The sequence below is a fragment of the Felis catus genome, chromosome B1 (genome assembly GCF_018350175.1).
Source record: "Felis catus isolate Fca126 chromosome B1, F.catus_Fca126_mat1.0, whole genome shotgun sequence".
NCBI lineage: Eukaryota > Metazoa > Chordata > Mammalia > Carnivora > Felidae > Felis > Felis catus.
The window spans coordinates 39,021,375-39,041,275 of NC_058371.1; the positions used below are offsets into that span (position 1 = coordinate 39,021,375).

At 38.6% G+C, this 19,901-nt stretch overlaps 1 protein-coding gene across 19 annotated transcripts in view; it reads right to left on the bottom strand.

Moving 5' to 3' along the window:
* The window catches only part of PSD3 (pleckstrin and Sec7 domain containing 3), a 785,560-nt gene that overhangs the window by 711,028 nt on the left and 54,631 nt on the right, over positions 1-19,901 (bottom strand). The gene's annotated exons all lie outside the window — the stretch shown is intronic.

Sequence of the window (19,901 nt, forward strand, 5' to 3'; positions counted from 1 at the left end):
AATGGTGCTGCTGTTTTAGAAAACAGTTTGTCAGTTCTTTAAAAGGTTGATAGAATCACCATTTGACCCAGCAACTCCACTTCTTCATATATATCCAAGAAAAATGAAAACAAAAGCCTATACACAATGTTTATAATTGTTAAAAAATGAAAAGAACTTCAATGTCCATCAGCTGATGAATGGATAAGCTAAATGTGGTATATCCACACAATGGAAAACTATTCAGCTGTAAAAAATTATGAAGTACTGATACAGCATGCACAAACCTTAAAAACTTATGCTAGGTGAAAGAAAGCAGTCATAAATGACAACATACTATATGAATCCATTTCTATGAAATGTTCAGAGAGGGAAAATCTAATTGCACAGAAAGTAGATTAGTGGTTGCCTATGGCTAGGGGATGGGTACTAAGCAGAGAATGCTAATGAGTACCAGTTATGTTGAGGAGAAAAATTTTCTAAATTTAGATTGTGATGATGGTTGCACAATTCTTTCAATATATTAAAACCATTGAATTGAATACTCTAAATTGGTGACATTTGTGATATGCAAAATTATATCTCAAAAATATATCAAAAATTTTTTTTTACTTTAAAAAATTTTTTATTTTAGAGAGAGAGAGACCTTGAATGGGGGAGAGGAGCAGAGAGAGAGAAAATTGTAAGCGGTCTCCACACTGAGTGTGGATGGGATCGATGCAAGGCTCAATGAGATCATGACCTAAGCCTACATCAAGAGTCAGATGCTCAACTGACTGAGCCATCCAGGTGCCCCCTCCAAAAATTTTTAAATTAACTTAATTCCATGGAGGCTGCTCTATCCATTTTTTCTCTAAGCCTGGGTCTAAAATGGAAAGGAACTGTTCATTCTTAGTCTTTTAGGGGGGAAACCTGCATTTTATTCCATAGCTGATTTGAGTTTTACTTCATCTATATATATTTTTCATGCAGGCTACAGATATATATATATATATATATATATATATATATATATCCTAACTAATTAGAAGGTATATAAGGATGGAAAATTAATGTGAAAGAGGTTTTTTAGGGCACTTACTTAGGTTGGTTGCACTGTTGCTATAGCCCTGAAGCTTTCTTGCGGAGCTGCTTATTTTCCATCCTGTATTCTCCAATGTCTTTGTGGTGGATTATATTATTTGTTAGTAAGTATTCCCTTAATTCTGAATCTTTCCTACCTCACTCCTAAGAGAAATATATTTCCCAGTGAAGTTAGGTTTGTCTGGGTGACTTGCTTTGGCTAATTAGTGAGGGAAATAGTGACTCCTGTTAATTCCAAATGGATGCTTGAAGAAGCTTTGGGATTTTCTGCCAACCTTCTTATAGCTATCCAACTAGAAGTGAGCATTCCAGATAGAAGTGTCTCCTTCAGCTTGAGTCTCAGACAAAAGACATGTGAAGCAGAACTGAAGTGACTATCAGCCCAAAGCAGAGCTACCTGACTGTCCATGATCTTCAAGGAAGAAATAAATGTTTGCATTCCACTGATTTTTTTTTTTTACACAGCTTATCATAGTGAAAGCTGAATAATGCAATTATCATTCTATTCATTCAGAAAACATATTTTGAGTAGTACCATGCATTTGATTCTGTGGCTATTCTTTAATAGACAAAACTTGGTCTCTTCTATTGTCAACCACTTTATAGTCTAGAAGGTAAAATACAAAAGGACAAAAATCAATCAAATACAAAATAGGTGGTGAGTGATATGAAAAATATAAAACATAATAAGAGGTTTAGAGCAAAAAATATTATTTCTGACTCAGAGAGATCATAGAACCTTCATTTTAGTAGATGAAAACCCAATTGTATATTGATTGAAAGCAAAAGATATATACAATTTAACATAATGTATTCAGTTTTCAGCTTAGATAAGTATAACAGTAAAATACAATGAAGACTAAGGTGAAGGTAATTTAAAATGCTGATGTAATTTCATAGAATGAACCCTAATATACTGTAGATTTCTAGTTGTTTACAAATATTGTCTTCTTAAATTTTTTGGTTGGTTATTTTCTCTTTCCTTTTCTTTATTTCTTCTCTCCCTCTCTCTCATTCAGTTATATAAGGTACTCACACCAGAGTGCTTCCAGAGGTGAGGAGATTACTTTTCCCTCAGCACAGAAGTGCATCAAGGTGAGTACATAGATCAAGTTGCATGGAGATCACAACCCCACTTGAGGGAAGAGTTCACAGGAGAGGTGGCACTGTCAGAAAGCTGTCTCCACGGATTTTAGTGTTGGAAGAGACCTCTCCTACTTTAATCCCATTCCCCATTATTGTACTGGTGAGGACCAGAGGCACAGAGAAGCTGAGGAACTCATTCAGTCACACAGCCTGTTACGTGGTAGCCCTGGGACATGGGAGCAGGCCTCTCGATTCTTCATTCTGTTCTTACATTTATTTGTAACAACTCTAGTCAGATCTTTTTTTTTTTTTTTTTACCTTGTCTGCGGTGAGTTAAATTTAAAAACTGAATGTAAAAGTTAGTAGTTTAGGGCCCAAGTCAAAAGTGCCTATAGGTTCTGGACAGTTTACATGAGCCTGAATCAAAGAGGGCAGTTGTGACCCCACATGGTTAGAATGCAGTCATACAGGCATAAGGGCCCACTGTGGCCTTTTTAAGACTGGATAATGTTCTGAGACAAGAATATTGAGTGGGGAAGACCTTTACAAATAGAGGGGATAGTGTGGATAAAGACAGAGAAATGGGGACATGTATTTAAAGAAAAGCCAGTAGTCTTATTTGAGGACATATGAAGAGTGTCTCTTGGTTGAGATAAGGGTGTGGTTCCTATAGCCTACACTGAGATAGGGATGAATTCACCCCAGCAAGCAACAGTATGCAGAGGTCCACACCCAATGACTAGGCAAATTGTTCTTCTCACTAGGTGCCACTGTAGGACAGACAACAACTAGAGCTCTTGTACTTTCCTCAAATGATACTTCTGTTCTGAATATGATACTACACAAGCCTCTGAAATTTACATCATCCCTCAAAGTAGGAAAAAAGAGTCAGGGAAAATCCTAACACGACTGAAGAACCCATGCAGCAATAAGTTTACTTGGAACTCACTAGATTTTTTAAAAATCCTATTGCCATTTTATTTTTTAAATTTTAATTCCAGTACAATTAACATACAGTGTTATATTAGTTTCAGATGTATAATATAGTGAGTCAACACTTTTCTACATCATCCTGTTCTCATCAAAACATGTGTACTCCTTAATCGCCATAATCCCCATAATCACCTATTTCACCCATGCCCCCACCCACCTCCCCTCTGGTACCCATCAGTTTGTTCTCTATAGGTAAGAGTCTGTTGAAGTAAAGGAAGGTGGTGGCAGAATAGAAAGACCCCAGCTTAGGTTCATCCTATAAACACATAACTATCAAATCATCCTAAATAACCCAGAAATTATCAGAACAAACTCCACAACTAAAAGGAGAGAAGAGTCCACATTGAGAAGGTAGGAGGTGTGTAAATGTAGTTTAGGAGAAAAATGGATCACAGTTTCTGCAGAGGGGAGAGCGCCACGGTCATGGAGAAGGGCAAGAGAGAGAGGAGCACTGAGGGGAAGGCACAAAGAGGACATTTCTCTGAAGCTGTTGGCTTGGAAAATGAGAGGGGCTAAATTATATGAGTTCTTGCAATCAGTGGGGCTTATAAAGCCTGGAATTTTAAAGATCAGTGGGATTGGTTGGGATATAGACCAGAGGGCACTGCCCTGTTCCTGGTGAGATGGCAAACAACCTGGGTTGCAATTTGAAGAGCACCTGAAACACACAGTGGAGAGATTATTTGCTCTTAAAGCATGTGCCTGAGAGTCAGTGTTCACGGAGACACCTCTCTGGGGACAAAGGAGCTGGCTGGTGTCATTTTCTTCCCCCACCATCAGCATAAACACAGAGCCATCTACAAAAATCAGTGAAGTGCTGACACTGGCTGCCTATCTTGCTTATTCCAAGTGCCACAGCTCTGCACTTTGGTGGGGCTGCTCTTCTCAGTCAAGCACGCCTCCATCCCAGTGCAGCAGGCCCCTTTCAGAGAAGACGAGGAGAAACCCCTTTCCATATCACGTCTCCTGACCAGAGAGTTCTATGGGGCTTCAGTTCTAGTGGAAGTAGTATCAGGTCTCATTTAACAAGCAGACCAGGGCACACCTAGTCAAAACTCGCCACATTCAGGCCAGGGACCAAACACTTCCCATAGCAGGCAAGGACAGCCTCTGCAGACAACTGGCATCAAGGATAGAACAACCAAAATGCAATAGCAGAGCACACACAGCATACATCAGAGACACTCCTGGAAGTGCCAGGGCCTGAACACTATATGAATCACGTCATAAAGCCATCCTTCAGGAGCAAGAGACAAACTGGCTTTTCTAACACAGAGAAGAAGATAGAGACTTAGACAAAATGTGAATGGAAGTATTTAGCCCAAATGAAAGAACAAGAAAAGGTCATGGCCAGAGATCTAATTGAAATAGATATAAGTAATATGTCTGGTGGAGAATTTAAAGCAACTATCGTGAAGATACTCATTGGGCTTGAGACATCAGTGAGACCCTTACAACAGAGATAAAAAAGTTAAAGTATCAATCAGAGATGAAGAGTGCAATAAACAAGATTAGAAACATGCTTGATGGAATGAACAACAGGCTGGAAGAAGCAGGGAGATGAATTAGTGATAGAGAAGATAAAATAATGGAAAAGAATGGAGCTGAACTAAAGAGAGAAAGAAAAATTATGCAACATGAGAATAGACTCATGTGACTCCATCAAACATAGTAACATTCATATGATAGGAGTCCCAGAAGAAGAGAGAGAAAAGGGGGCAGAAAATTTATTTGAGGAAATAATAGCTGAAAACTTTCCTAATCTAGGGAAGGAAACAGACATCCATCTCTAAGAGGCACAGAGAATTCCCATCAAAATTAACCGTAGCAGGCCAATACCAAGACATATTGTAATTATATTTGTAAAATACAGGGACAAAGAAAAAATACTAAAAGCAGCAAAACAAAAGAAATTCTTAACTTACAAGGAAAACCCACAAGGTTACCTGGAAACTTCTCCACAGAAACTTGGCAAGCCAGAAGGGAGGGGCATGATATATTCAATGTGCTAAGTGATAAAAGTCTGCAGCCAACAACAGTGTATTCAGCAAAGCTATCATTCAGAATAGAAGGGGAGATAAAAAATTTCCTAAACAAATAAAATCTAAAAGAGTTCATTACCACTAAACCAGCCCTGCAAGAAATATTAATGGAGACTCTTTGAGTGAAAAGGACAGACCAAAAGTGACAAAGACAAGAAGATCAGAGAAAATCTCCAGAAACAATGACGAAACGAGTAATAAAATGGCAATAAATACAAATCTATCAATAATTACTTTGAATATAAATGGAGTAAATGCTCCAAGCAAAAGACATAGGGCGTCAGAATGGATTAAAAAAATGAGATCCCTCCCTATGCTGCCTACAAGAGAATCATTTCAGATCTAAAGACACCTGCAAATTGAAAGTGAGGGGATGGAGAAATATTTATCATGCAAATTGACATCAAACGAAAACCAGAGTAGCAATACTTATATTGCACAGGGTAGACTTTAACACAAAGATGGTAAGCAGAGATGAATAAGAGCACTATATCATAATAAAAGGGATGATCCAACAAGATCTAACAATTGTAAATATTCATGCCTCTAACATGAAAGCACTCAAATGTATAAAACAATTAATAACAAGCCTAAAGGAACTAACTGATAATAATACAATAATCATAGGGGACCTTAACATCCAACTTACATCAATGGACAGATCATCTAAGCAGAAAATAAATAGGTTTTGAATGACACACTGGATCAGATGAACTTAACATATATATTCAGAACATTCCATCCTAAAACAGCATCACAATTCCAGACTTCAAGTTATACTACAAAGCTATAGTGATCAAGAAAGTATGGTACTGGTACAAAAACCCAGTGACACATTTATCGATGGAACAGAATAGTATGTTGAGAAATAAATCCACTATATGGTCAATTAATCTTCAACAAAGCAGGAAAGACTATCCAATGGGGAGAAAAAAAACTGTCTCTTCAACAAATGTTGTAGGAAAAACTGGACAGCAAAAGAATGAAACTGCACCATTTGCTTTCATCACACACAAAAATAAATTCAAAATGGATTAAAGACCTAAATGTGACATCTGAAACCATAAAAGAAAGCATAAGCACTAATTTCTCTGCCATCAGCCAGAGCAACTTTTTTCTAGATAGGTCTCCTGAGGCAAGGGAAACAAAAGCAAAAATAAATTATTGGGACTACATCAAAATAAAATCTTCTGCATAGCAAAGGAAACAATAAACAAAAGTAAAAGGCAACCTGTGGACTGGGGAGAAGATAATTGCAAAGGACATATCTCATAAAGGGTTAGTATCCAAAATATATAAAGAACTTATAAAACTCAACACCCCCCCAAAATGAATAATCCAATTAAAAGTGGGCAGAAGACATGAATAGACATATTTCCAAAGAAGACATCCAGATGGCCAACAGACACATGAAAAGATGCTCAACATCACTCCATCATCAGGGAAATAAAAACCAAAACCACAATGAGATATCACCCCACACTTGTCAAAATGGCTAAAATCAATAACATGAGAAATAACAGGTGTTGGCATGGAGGTGGAGAAAGGGGAACCCTCATGCACTGCTAGTGGGAATGCAAACTGGTGCAGCCACTCTGGAAAACAGTATGGAGTTTCCTCAAAAAGGTAAAAATATAATTACTCTATGAACCGGTGAGCACACTACTGGGTATTTATCAAAAAAATACAAAAGTGCTAATTTAAAGCCTAACCCTTTGTGGGATAAGTCGTTTGAAAATATCTTTGACTTTTTTTATCTCCAAGAAGAATGGGGCCTTTTGATAGACTTTAGGTTTAGTTCTAGAAACATATAAGCAGTTAGATTTCTTTATACTTCAATCTGACTATGAAAGTCAGAGACACAGGAAGAGAATGTCTATTCCAAACAAGGCTATATATTTTAGACATCCAGGTGCTTGGGTTCTTGCCCAAATGTCTTGTTCCTTTAGATGATTGTTCCATTTCTTTCCCTTTGCTAAAATAAAATTTTCCATATATTGTGCTATGACTAAGACCTAAGCAAAACAACACACTTGAAAGAAAAATCAACACATTTGTTCTTTTCCTATACTGAAGGCATGCTTTGGAAATGTAGAATTTCCTCCCAAGTGTTTCTGTCAAACTATCCCTGCTCACAAACTCCAACTTAAAAAAATATATTTATAATAAGGGAAACTTCAATGTATCTTTACTATAACATACAAAAACAGACCACCAATACACTAAAAAGACTAAAAACTGGTGAAATTATATAGACATTTTTCATAGTTTGAATTTTAACTTTGAATTAGATATATATTTGTGAATAATTTTTTCAATTTTTTCAGTCAATTTTGGGATAATCACCAGGTCTCCAGAAGGTTTCAGTACACTCTATTACAGCAATGGATTGCAGGTGACTGATTCTGGCATCCCCCAACAAATTCCAGTGGGAGCACTGAAGTGAGCTTGGTTCTACTCCTGGCTCTACCAGTAATTCCTCCAGAGGCTTGGGCTAGTCCCATTTCCTCATTTACTCATCTTTAAAATGAGTGGGCCCCTAGATGATCCCTAGGCCTTTTCCAGCTGACACATTCTTTGATTCTACTTTTTTTAATGAAACTTTTAGACTCACAGATTGACAAATGAATCCTCTAGAATTTTTTTTCTCCCAATAACATATGTTTTATTAAAAGTCCATTGGAGCTAATTTTATTCCTCTTTCTATAATTTGATTCAGAATTTTTCTTTATACTTATACATATGGAGGGGGTGTTAATGCTGGTAGAACTTTACCATGCTATGTACCTTTTCATCTCAGATCAATGGGATCTCCCTTGTTGATTGAAAATGATAATAGATCACACAGTAAGAAAAAGTATTACCCCATGAAAAGGGAAAGTGGGCATGATTTTCCATTAGGAAGAGAACCAGTCATATCTCAGCAAAGACTGTTCAGTACAAACTATTGCCTAATCCCTATATTCCCATATAGCTTTATTGGCAGATTCAAGGGTAGGATTGAGTTTGGGGGCAGTTAACGGTATTGATAGTTTGCTTTCAAACACAATCTTGCTATGTGTAAAGCTCAGAAATATAAAGCTTAAGACCAACTGCAATCAATGTAATTCTGTAAAAAGTATGGCATGCTGGAAAGAATGCCACGAGATTATAGAGAAGAAAGAGAGAACCATGAAGAAAAATAAAATGATTTTAAACCATCCCAGAAAAGAAATTTAATACCAGCTGAAGTCTGGGGAAAGAATTAACAGTAGAATATAAAAATAAAAAGTAAACAAAATAACAAAAGGATGAATTTGGAGAGATAGAAGTAAATAGTGGAAAATGAGAAATTACTAGTTTGAGTGAAGAACTAGTACTCCAGAAAAATAAGGTGAAAATAATTCATAAATGCTAATATCCGTCTTATCAGCATAGTTGATGTGTATATATCACTGTGTTTATTCTCATCTTGGTGGTTTATTTAACCATGACTGTGTTGGTATATGTGTAGGGCATTTAAATATTTTGTTAATATACTCTTAAATGGCAGACAGGTAAATAAACAAGTGAACAGTCATTAGACTACATATATGTGTATAAATTAATTAACAGAAGTTTAAGATAATTGAGGTGGAACTAAAAACAATTCTTTTTTTTTTTTTAATTTTTTTTTCAACGTTTATTTATTTTTGGAACAGAGAGAGACAGAGCATGAATGGGGGAGGGGCAGAGAGAGAGGGAGACACAGAATCGGAAATAGGCTCCAGGCTCCGAGCCATCAGCCCAGAGCCCGACGCGGGGCTCGAACTCACCGACCGCGAGATCGTGACCTGGCTGAAGTTGGACGCTCAACCGACTGCGCCACCCAGGCGCCCCTAAAAACAATTCTTTAACTTTTCTCCAAAATATTATTTTTCTTAGGTCCCTTCAAAGAATATGCAAATTAAACATAAACAAATTCTTATGTATATAATATAAAAGATTTGTTATCAGCATTTATAATTATAAAATATTTTTTAAATGATAAACAAAAATCATGCCCAGATTCTTTTCTTTAAATGTTTTTAATCTTTATTTATTTTTGAGAGAGAGACAGAGTTTGAGCAGGGGAAGAGCAGAGAGGGAGACACAGAATCCAAAGCAGTCTCCAGGCCCCGAGCTGTCAGCACAGAGCCTGACCCTGTGCTCAAACTCACAAACCTTGAGATCATGACCTGAGCTGAAGTCGGATGCTCAACCGACTAAGCTGCCGAGGTGCCCCATGCCAAGATTCTTTTAAAAACTCAGGTCGGGGTGCCTGGGTAGCTCTGTTGTTTGAGTGTCCGACTTCGGCTCAGGTCGTGATCTCACACCTTGTGAGTTCAAGCCCCACGTCAGGCTCTGTGCTGACAGCTCGGAGCCTGGAGCCTGCTTTGGATTCTGTGTCTCCCTCTCTCTCTGCCCCTCCCCCACTCACACTCAATGTTTCTCTCTCTCAAAAATAAACATTAAAAAAATTTTAAAACATAAATAAAAACTCAGGTCATATTACATACTTTGAAGAAAATTTGAGAAGTATGACTAGAAATATCTTGATGATGGGTAAAAAGAGTAAAATAAATTAAATTTTTTAACTTAAATTTTTTTCTTCAGAAGTTCTTTCTCAAAGAGTGTTTAAATTTTGCTGTTATTGTTTAATTCATAAATAATTTACATTTAAATTCATCAATGTCTTTAAATCAATAAAGTAAGGATACAAAGCATATGTATCTAGACCCTTTTAATTTTCCTGGTTGTACAAGGCCCATTTTAAACCAGGATTCCCATCATCCAAGGGGTTGTTTTCAGTTTGCAAGAGGACTTCGATGGAATCCTGAACCAAACTAAAGGACTATGGAAGCAAATTCAGAGCTGCAAATCTAGTTCATAATGCTATGTGCTGTTTCTTCAGAGAATAAGGAAGACCATTGTTTACTAGAAGAAACTCAGACATCTAGTACAGCAACAAGAGGTGGGCTGGAATGGTGACAGCGCTTACCAGGGTCATTGGCCTGGATGAACCAGAGCTGCAAGTGGGATGCCTGTCTTTTGATTCTCAGAGCACTGCCCTTTCACTTCCCTGTGCTGCTATTATGTTTGCATCTTTACTTTCTCTAGGACCAATTCTTATTATTTTTTTAATATTCCATAATTGAGATATTTACTAGACCTAGGGAGAATCTTTACATAATGATAAAAGTTTCAATTCATGAGAGAGAAATAATATTTCTAATTATGTATGTTTCTAAGAACTAAATTACAAAACACATAAAGAAAAACTTGACAGACTACAATATGAACTAAATTCATTTCCATAAGGAAAAACTTAGACACATCTTTGTAATGAATTGGTAGAACAACAGAATTAATTGATCTCTTGCACCTAACAACTGTAATTCAAGTTTCTTTCTTTTTTAATATGAATTTATTGTCAAACTCGTTTCCATACAACACCCAGGGCTCATCCCTACAGGTGCCCTCAATGCCCATCACCCACTTTCCCCTCCCTCCCACCCCCCATCAACCCTCAGTTTATTCTCAGTTTATAAGAATCTCTTATGGTTTGCCTCCTTCGCTCTCTGTAACTTTTTTTTTTTTATCCTTTCCCTCCCCCATGGACTTCTGTTAAGTTTCTCAGGATCCACATATGAGTGAAAACATATGGTATCTGTCTTTCTCTGTATGACTTATTTTACTTAGCATAATACCCTCCAGATCCATCCATGTTGCTACAAATGGCCATATTTCATTCTTTCTCATTGCCAAGTAGTATTCCATTGTATATATAAACCACAACTTCTTTATCCATTCATCAGTTGAGGGACATTTAGGCTCTTTCCATAATTTGACTATTGTTGAAAGTACTGCTATAAACATTGGGGTACAATTGCCCCTATGCATCAGCACTCCTGTATCCCTTGGGTAAATTCTTAGCACCGCTATTACTGGGTCATAGGGTAATTCTATTTTTAATTTTTTGAGGAACCTCCATATTGTTTTCCAGAGTGGCTGCAACAGTTTGCACTCCCACCAACAGTGCAAGAGGGTTCCTGTTTCTCCACATCTTTGCCAGCATCTAGTCTCCCGATTTGTTCATTTTAGCCACCCTGACTGGCGGAAGATGATATCTGAGTGTGGTTTTGATTTGAATTTCCCTGATGAGGAGAGACGTTGAGCATCTGTTCATGTGCCAGTTAGCCATCTGAATGTCTTCTTTAGAGAAGTGTCTATTCATGTCTTCTGCCCATTTCTTCACTGTATTATTTGTTTTTTGGGTGTGGAGTTTGGATATCTATAAAGATATAGATTTTGGATACTAGCCTTTTGTCCAAGATGTCATTTGCAAATATCTTTTCCCATTCTGTCAGTTGCCTTAGGGTTTTGTTGATTTTTTTTCCTTTGCAGTGCAGAAGATTTTTATCTTGATATGGTCCCAGTAGTTCATTTGTGCTTGCCTTTGGAGATGTGTCGAATAAGAAATTGCTGTGGCTGAGGTCAGAGAGATTTTTTCCTGCTTTCTCCTCTAGGGTTTTGAGGGTTTCCTATCTCACATTCAGGTCCTTCATCCATTTTGAGTTTATTTTTGTGAATGGTGTAGGAAAGTGGTCTAGTTTCATTCTTCTGCATGTTGCTGTCCAATTCTCCCGGCACCATTTGTTAAAGAGACTCTCTTTTTTCCATTGGATACTTTTTCCTGCTTTGTCAAAGATTAATTAGCCATACTTTTGTGGGTCCACATCTGGAGTCTCTATTCTATTCCATTGGTCTATGTGTCTGTGTTTGTGCCAATACCCTGCTGTTTTGATGATTACAGCTTTGTAGTAGAGGCTAAAGTCTGGGATTGTGATGCCTCCTGCTTTGGTCTTCTTCAATATTACTTTGGCTAGTTGGGATCTTTTGTGGTTCCATACAAATTTTAGAATTGCTTGTTCTAGCTTCGAGAAGAATGCTGGTGCAATTTTGATTGGGATTGCATTGAATGGGTAGATAGCTTTGGGTAGTATTGACATTTTAACAATATTTATTATCTTCTTCAATTTCCTTCATAAGTTTTCTATAGTTTTTAGCCTACAGATCTTTTATATCTCTGGTTAGGTTTATTCTTAGGTATTTTATGATTTTTGGTGCAATTGTGAATGGGATCAATTTCTTTATTTGTCTTTCTGTTGCTTCATTATTAGTGTATAAGAATGCAACTGATTTCTGAAAAATTGATTTTGTATCCTGCGACTTTGCTGAATTCATGTATCAGTTCCAGCAGACTTCTGGTGGAGTCTATTGGGTTTTCCATGTATAATATCATGTCATCTGCAAACAGTGAAAGCTTGACTTCATCTTTGCCAGTTTTGGTGGAGTCTATTGGGTTTTCCACGTATAATGTCATGTCATCTGCAAAAAGTGAAAGCTTGACTTCATCTTTGCCAATTTTGATGCCTTTGATTTCCTTTGGTTGTCTGATTGCTGATATTAGAACTTCCAACACTCTGTTAAACAACAGTGGTAAGAGTGGACATCCCTGTCATGTTCCTGATCTCAGAGGGAAAGCTCTCAGTTTTTCCCCATTGAGGATATTAGCTGTGGGTTTTTCATAAATGGCTTTTATAATATTTAAATGTGTTCCTTCTATCCAGACTTTCTCAACAGTTTTTATTAAGAAAGGATGCTGAATTTTGTCAAATGCTTTTTCTGCCTCCATTGACAGGATGATATGGTTCTTATCTTTTCTTTTATTAATGTGATGTATCACATTGATTGGCTTGTGAATATTGAACCAGGCCTGAAGCCCAGGAATGAATGCCACTTGATCATGGTGAATAATTCTTTTTATATGCTGTTGAATTCGATTTGCTAGTATCTTATTGAGAATTTTTGCATCCATATTCATCAGGGATATTGGCCTGTAGTTGTCTTTTTTTTGCTGGGTCTCTTTCTGATTTGGGAATCAAAGTAATTCTGGCTTCATAGAATGAGTCTAGAAGTTTTCCTTCCCTTTCTATTTTTTGGAACAGCTTGAGAAGGATAGGTATGATCTCTGCTTTAAATGTCTGGTAGAACTCCCCAGGGAAGCCATCTGGTCCTGGACTCTTATTTGTTGGGAGATTTTTGATAACTGATTCAATTTCTTTGCTGGTTATGAGTCTGTTCAAATTTTCTATTTCTTCTCGTTTGAGTTTTGGAAGTGTGTGGGAGTTCAGGAATTTGTCCATTTCTTCCAGGTTGTCCAGTTTCTTGGCATATAATTTTTCATTATATTCCCTGATAATTGGTTGTATTTCTGAGGGATTGGTTGTAATAGTTCCGTTTTCATTCATGATTTTATCTATTTGGGTCATCTCCCTTTTCTTTTTGAGAAGCCTGGCTAGAGGTTTATCAATTTTGTTTATTTTTTCAAAAAACCAACTCTTGGTTTCATTGATCTGCTCTACAGTTTTTTTGTATTCTACATTGTTTATTTATGCTCTGATCTTTATTATTTCTCTTCTTTTGCTGGGTTTGGGGTGTCTTTGTTGTTCTGCTTCTATTTCCTTTAGGTGTGCTGTTAGATTTTGTATTTGGGATTTTTCTTGTTTCTTGAGATAGGCTTGGATTTCAGTGTATTTTCCTCTCAGGACTGCCTATGCTGCATCCCAAAGCATTTGGATTGTCGCATTTTCATTTTCATTTGTTTCCATATATTTTTTAATTTCTTCTCTAATTGCCTGGTTGACCCATTCAGTCTTTAGTAGGATGTTCTTTAACCTCCATGCGTTTGGAGGTTTTCCAGACTTTTTCCTGTGGTTGATTTCAAGTTTCATAGCATTGTGATCTGAAAGTGTGCATGGTATGATCTCAATTCTTGTATACTTATTGAGGGCTGTTTTGTGACCCAGTATGTGATCTATCTTGGAGAATGTCCCATGTGCACTCGAAAAGAAAGTATATTCTGTTCTTTTTGGATGCAGAGTTCTAAATATATCTCTCAAGTCCATCTGATCCAATATATCATTCAGGGTCATTGTTTCTTTACTGATTCTCTGTCTAGATGATCTATCCATTGTTGTAAGTAGAGTATTAATGTCCCCTGTAATTACCACATTTTATCCATGAGGTTGCTTATGTTTGTGATTGTTTTATATATTTGGGTCCATCCGAATTTTGTGCATAGACATTTATAATTGTTAGGTCTTCCTGATGGATAGACCCTGTAATTATTATATAATGCCCTTCTTCATCTCTTGTTATAGCCTTCAATTTAATCTAGTCTGTCTGATGTAAGTATGGCTACTTTAGCTTTCTTTTGACTTCCAGTAGCATGATAGATAGTTCTCCATCTCCTCACTTTCAATCTGAAGGTGTCCTCAGGTCTAAAATGAGTCTCTTGTAGGCAGCAAATAGATGGGTCTTGTTTTTTTATCCATTCTGATACTCTATGTCTTTTGGTTGGAGCAATTAGTCCATTTACATTCAGTGTTATTATTGAAAGATATGGGTTTAGAGTCATTGTGTTATTTGTAGGTTTCATGCTTGTAGTGATGTCTCTGGTACTTTGTGGTCCTTGCAACATTTCACTCACAGAAACCCCCTTAGGATCTCTTGTAGGGCTGATTTAGTGGTGATGAATTCCTTCAGTTTTTCTTTGTTTGGGTAAACCTTTATCTCTCCTTCTATTCTGAATGACAGACTTGCTGGATAAAGGATTCTTGGCTGCATATTTTTCCTGTTCATCACATTGAATATTTCCTGCCATTCCTTTCAGGCCTGCCAAGTTTCAGTACGTAGGTCTGCCACTACTCTTATGTGTCTACCTTTGTAAGTTAGAGCCTGTTTATCCCTAGCTGCTTTCAGAATTTTCTCTTTATCCTTGTATTTTGCCTGTTCACTATGATATGTCATGCAGAAGATCCATTCAAGTAATGTCTGAAGGGAGTTCTCTATGCCTCTTGGATTTCAATTCCTTTATCCTTCCCCAGATCAGGGAAGTTCTCAACTATGATTTGTTCAAGTATACCTTCAGCCCCTTTCTCTCTCTTCTTCTTCCAGAATACCTACGATATGGATATTTTTCTGTTTGATTACATCACTTAGTTCTGTAATTCTCCCCTCATACTCCTGGATTTTTTTAATCTTTTTCTCAGCTTCCTCTTTTTCCATAATTTAATCTTTGAAGTTACCTATTCTGTCCTCTGCCTCTTCAATCCATGCTATGGCCACCTCCATTTTATTTTGCACCTCGTTTATAGCATTTTTTAGTCCCTCATGACTATTTCTTAGTCCCTTGATCTCTGTAGCAACAGGTTCTTTACTTTCCTCTATGCTTTTTTCAAGCCCAGCGATTAATTTTATGACTATTATTCTAAATTCTTGTTCTGTTATATTGCTTAAATCAGTTTCGATCAATTTGTTAGTTGCCACTACTTTGTGTAATTTCTTTTGAGGAGAATTTTTCCATTTCATCATTTTGGGTAGTCCCTGAAGTAGCTCCAAACTGCAGGGCACTTCCCTTGTGCAGTCTGGAGAAACTTGTGCTGGTGGGTAGGGCTGCAGTCAGACCCGATGTCTGCCTCCAGCCCACTGCTTGGGCCGCAGTCAGACTGGTGTGTACCTTATCTTCCCCTCTCCCAGGGGCAGGACTCACTGTGGAGTGGTGTGGTCCCTGTCTGGGCTGCTTGCACATTTCCAGGCTTGTGGTGCTGCTTCCATGGGATCTGGCCAAGGGCTTATTAGATCAGGTGGATCCACAAGGTGCACAGGAGCAGGATGGGCAGGCTTAGCTAGCCCAGTCCTCAGTGGCCCCCTGAGGGAGGGACTCTGCAGCACCAGGAGGCAGGCAGGCCCATGTGAGGGATGGATCCACATAAGCACAGTGTTAGGCATTTGGGCGGTGCAATCAAGTTCGGTGGCAGGAACTGGTTCCCTTTGGAATTTCGGCTGGGGGATGGGAAAGGGAAATGGTACTTGCCAGTGCCTTTGTTCCCCTGCCAAGCTCTGTCTTTTTGGGACTCAACCACTCTCCCTCCTGGCGTCCTCTCACCCTCCCCATTCTCTGAGAGCAGAGCCATTGACTTTTAACATTCCAGATGTTAAGTCCCCCTGGCTGTCAGAACTCGTGCAGTCTGGCCCCTCCACTTTTTGCAAGCCAGACTTAGGGGGCTCTGCCTTGCCTGGCAGGCTGCCCCTCTACCCCCCCGGCTCCCTTCTGCCAGTCCTCGTAGCACACACCGCCTCTCTGCCCTTCCTACCCTCTTCCGTGGGCCTCTTGTCTATGCTTGGCTCTGGACAGTCTGTTCTGCTAGTCTTCCAGTGGTTTTCTGGATTATTTAGGGTGATGTGGGTGGAATCTAAGCAGTCAGCAGGACGTGGTGAGCCCAGCATCCTCCTATGCCACTGTCTTCCAGCATCCCTCTAAGACCAATTTTTAAAAGTAGCTTTGGGAATAAGTATCAAATATTTAAATGCATGGCATTAGGTGAAAGAAAGGCTAGTTGGGGTTTTCCTTATGAGTAAGGATTAAAGACACATGATTGCAAAAGATATGTAGTATAAGGATACAAGGCTATTAAACTCATATTTCTATGCTGATAATCAGAACTCCTGATCTATATCTCATTGTATGATCTTTCAATGAACATTTATTGAGCAAACTACTCTGGAGAAGTGCTGAGCTAATAGCAATAATGATTCTCACTTTTTGAGCAGTTATTGCTGCCAGGCACATTGCTCTGAACATTTTTCATGTATTTATTTAACCCTCAAAAGAATCCCACAAAATCATATTCTTATCTGTATTTTACAGATGAAAAAATAGACACAGATAGACCACGTAACTTGCCTAAAGTCCCAAGGTAAGTGGTAGTGCCCGTATTCAAATTGAGACAGACCCAGCTCAGTGAATGGGACAGTCTCTGCAGAGCTCAGGGGCTGTGAGACAAACTCAGATAATGGGGCTGATGTTTCCAGTTGTGTGTGTGCGTGTGTGTGTGTGTGTGTGTGTGTGTGTTGGGTGGTAATTTACTGTATTTAACCTTTCTTTGTCAGCCTTGAGGGGATTAAAAATGTTTAAGCACGAATGCCAAAGGGAAAAGAAAGCATTAGCATTTAGATTCTAATGAATCTAATTTTTGAATTGGATTTTTCACTTACAAAATAGGCTTTAAAGGCAGGCACTATTCAGATAGGATATGAAGGGAAGAAAGCTATATTAAGTTCCAGGCCAGCTGTCAAGACCAGAGTTCCATGTAAGGGCAACAGGGGACAATCTGCAAGAAATGGAGGAAAGCCCCCATTCTACTCCCAGGTATAGTGGGAATATGATGGTCAAAAGAGGCAGTTGCTGGGCGCCTGTGTGGTTCAGTTGGTTAAACATCTGACTTTGGTTCAGGTCATGATCTCACTGTTCGTGGGTTTGAGCCCTGCATCAGGCCCTATGCTAACATCTCAGAGCACTTTGGATTCTGTGTCTCCCTCTCTCTCTGCCCCTCTCCTGCTTGCACTCTGTCTTTTCCTCTCTCTCTCTCAATAATAATAATAAACATTTTAAAAAAGAGGCAGTTGTATGTTTGAGAGAATTTGGAAATTCTGGGGGCTAGTTGCCCCTGAATGAATCATAGAGCAGAGCAGCATGTTCAGGCAGAGAAAGGGTCTAGTTTGCACTCCTGAGCTCCTCACGCATCTCATGTGGTGGGGATACTAAGTTGAGAGGCAGCTAACAGCAAGAGAGCTAGGGGTAGATTACCTGAAACAAGGCGAAACACACAACAGGGACTTGGAGGAGGCCACAGCTGGTGGAGCTAAGTCAGCAAAAGAGGCTAGTAGGTCTTTCGGAGCTGAGAAAGAGATGAGTGTGAGTTTATTAGCAGCAGGCCCCGGTAGAAGGCCAGCACAGCCTCTCAGCTGGGATAAGAGAGGACCAGAAAGCACTGCGTGTATTGGAGAGCCTTGTACACTCCCCCATCAGAGGCAGGGCATCCTCCCTCCCTCCGGAAACTCAGAGGCCAACGCAGAGGAGTCAGATGAGGTTTGGAGGGCTGCAAAAGAGTCTAAGCAATTATTTCAAAGATAGCATTATCAATGGGCTATTTAAATTACTGGATCAAACTCAGTTTACAAAGCTGGAGTAAATTTGGTTGCTTTATCTCCCAGAGCAAGAGGAGTAGAGGTGGCAGTTCTCAGTCATGAGGAAGTTCAGAAAATCTATAAACAAATTAAAGAAAGTACACTTTATCTGCACAACTGAGTTTTGGTAGTCCTCTTTTTTTCTTTTTCAACCCTGCTCTGCATATAAACAGTTAACTACAATAAAGTATGGGAAGTTTTATAGGAGAATGATAAAACAGCATTTGGTATGTGTCAGACACTGTCCTAAGAACCCTACTAACTACCTTAAGGCTTACAACGTTGCTATGAGTAGTTGCTATTTTTATCATCATTTTGCAGATGAAGACACTGAGATGCAGAGAAGTAACTGTCTTAAGATCACACAGTCTATAAGTGGCAGGGCTGGGATTGCACCCAGATGTTCTGGCTCAGGAGTCTATGCTGTTAACCTCCATGTTACATTTTTCATACACAAAGTGTGAAGCGAATACAAAGATGATGTGATGCCCTCTGCCCATTTGCAGCCCAGGCTTCTCAGAAGAAGTGTTGGGACTTGGCCTTATGGGGAAGAAGGGAAGCAAAGAGGGTGAAAAACAGGGAAGGCAAAGGCATCAGATCTTAAAGCAACATGCATTCAGGGAAGAACAATTCAGTAGACTCCTTAACATTCAAAAGGGTAACCTTCTAGAACATTCTGTTTGTGAATATTGTTACTGCCTTTGTAGAACAGTATGCTTTATACCCAAGATGTTTTTTCTTCTAACCAAGATCAAAAAGTTTCTAAGACCTTTGTGCTTTGACTTGACTTCTACCACCATGCTATTTTCTTTCTTTCTTGATCACTTTGCATAAAGAAACAGTTTTTATTACTGTATGAGAATGGGCTTTAACCATGAAACAGTAAAGCACAGTTAACTGGGAATGCTTAGCAGTCAGTTAGGCTCACTCACCAGCTAACTGATCATCAACCTTACACGACTATGATTAAAATTCAAGCCTCAGCAGAGTAGGTCACAAATTGTCAACACCAGGAAGGTTAAATCTGAGAATGCCATAAGTCTACTGTGTCCTGCAGGCTGGACCATACAGTGTGGAGGAGAGTGGCCTGAAGGGAGCCAGAACTCAGCAGTGGCTAGATCCTGTCAGCTCTCATGTTCCCAGCTCACTACAAGCTGGGAGCCTGAGGGAAAAAGGGAATCAGAGCAGAGGTCTTGGACATTCTTTCAACTTATGAAGTGTTCTGGATAATTTTTCAGTATTTTCCTACATGTATATTGGCCATTTTTATTTCTTATTTGTAAATTTTTAGTGTATGTATTTTGTCTTTTTTAAAAATTGACTGTTCATCTTTTTAAACACTTGGCTTTTTTATATACTTAGAATATTAACCAATATATGTTGTAAATTTTTGCTCAGTTGTATTTACCTCTTAAATTTTTAGAAAGTGTTTTTTTATTTATATAAATTTTTTTTTAATTTTTTTTTCAACGTTTATTTATTTTTGGGACAGAGAGAGACAGAGCATGAATGGGGGAGGGGCAGAGAGAGAGGGAGACACAGAATCGGAAACAGGCTCCAGGCTCTGAGCCATCAGCCCAGAGCCTGACGCGGGGCTCGAACTCACGGACCGCAAGATCATGACCT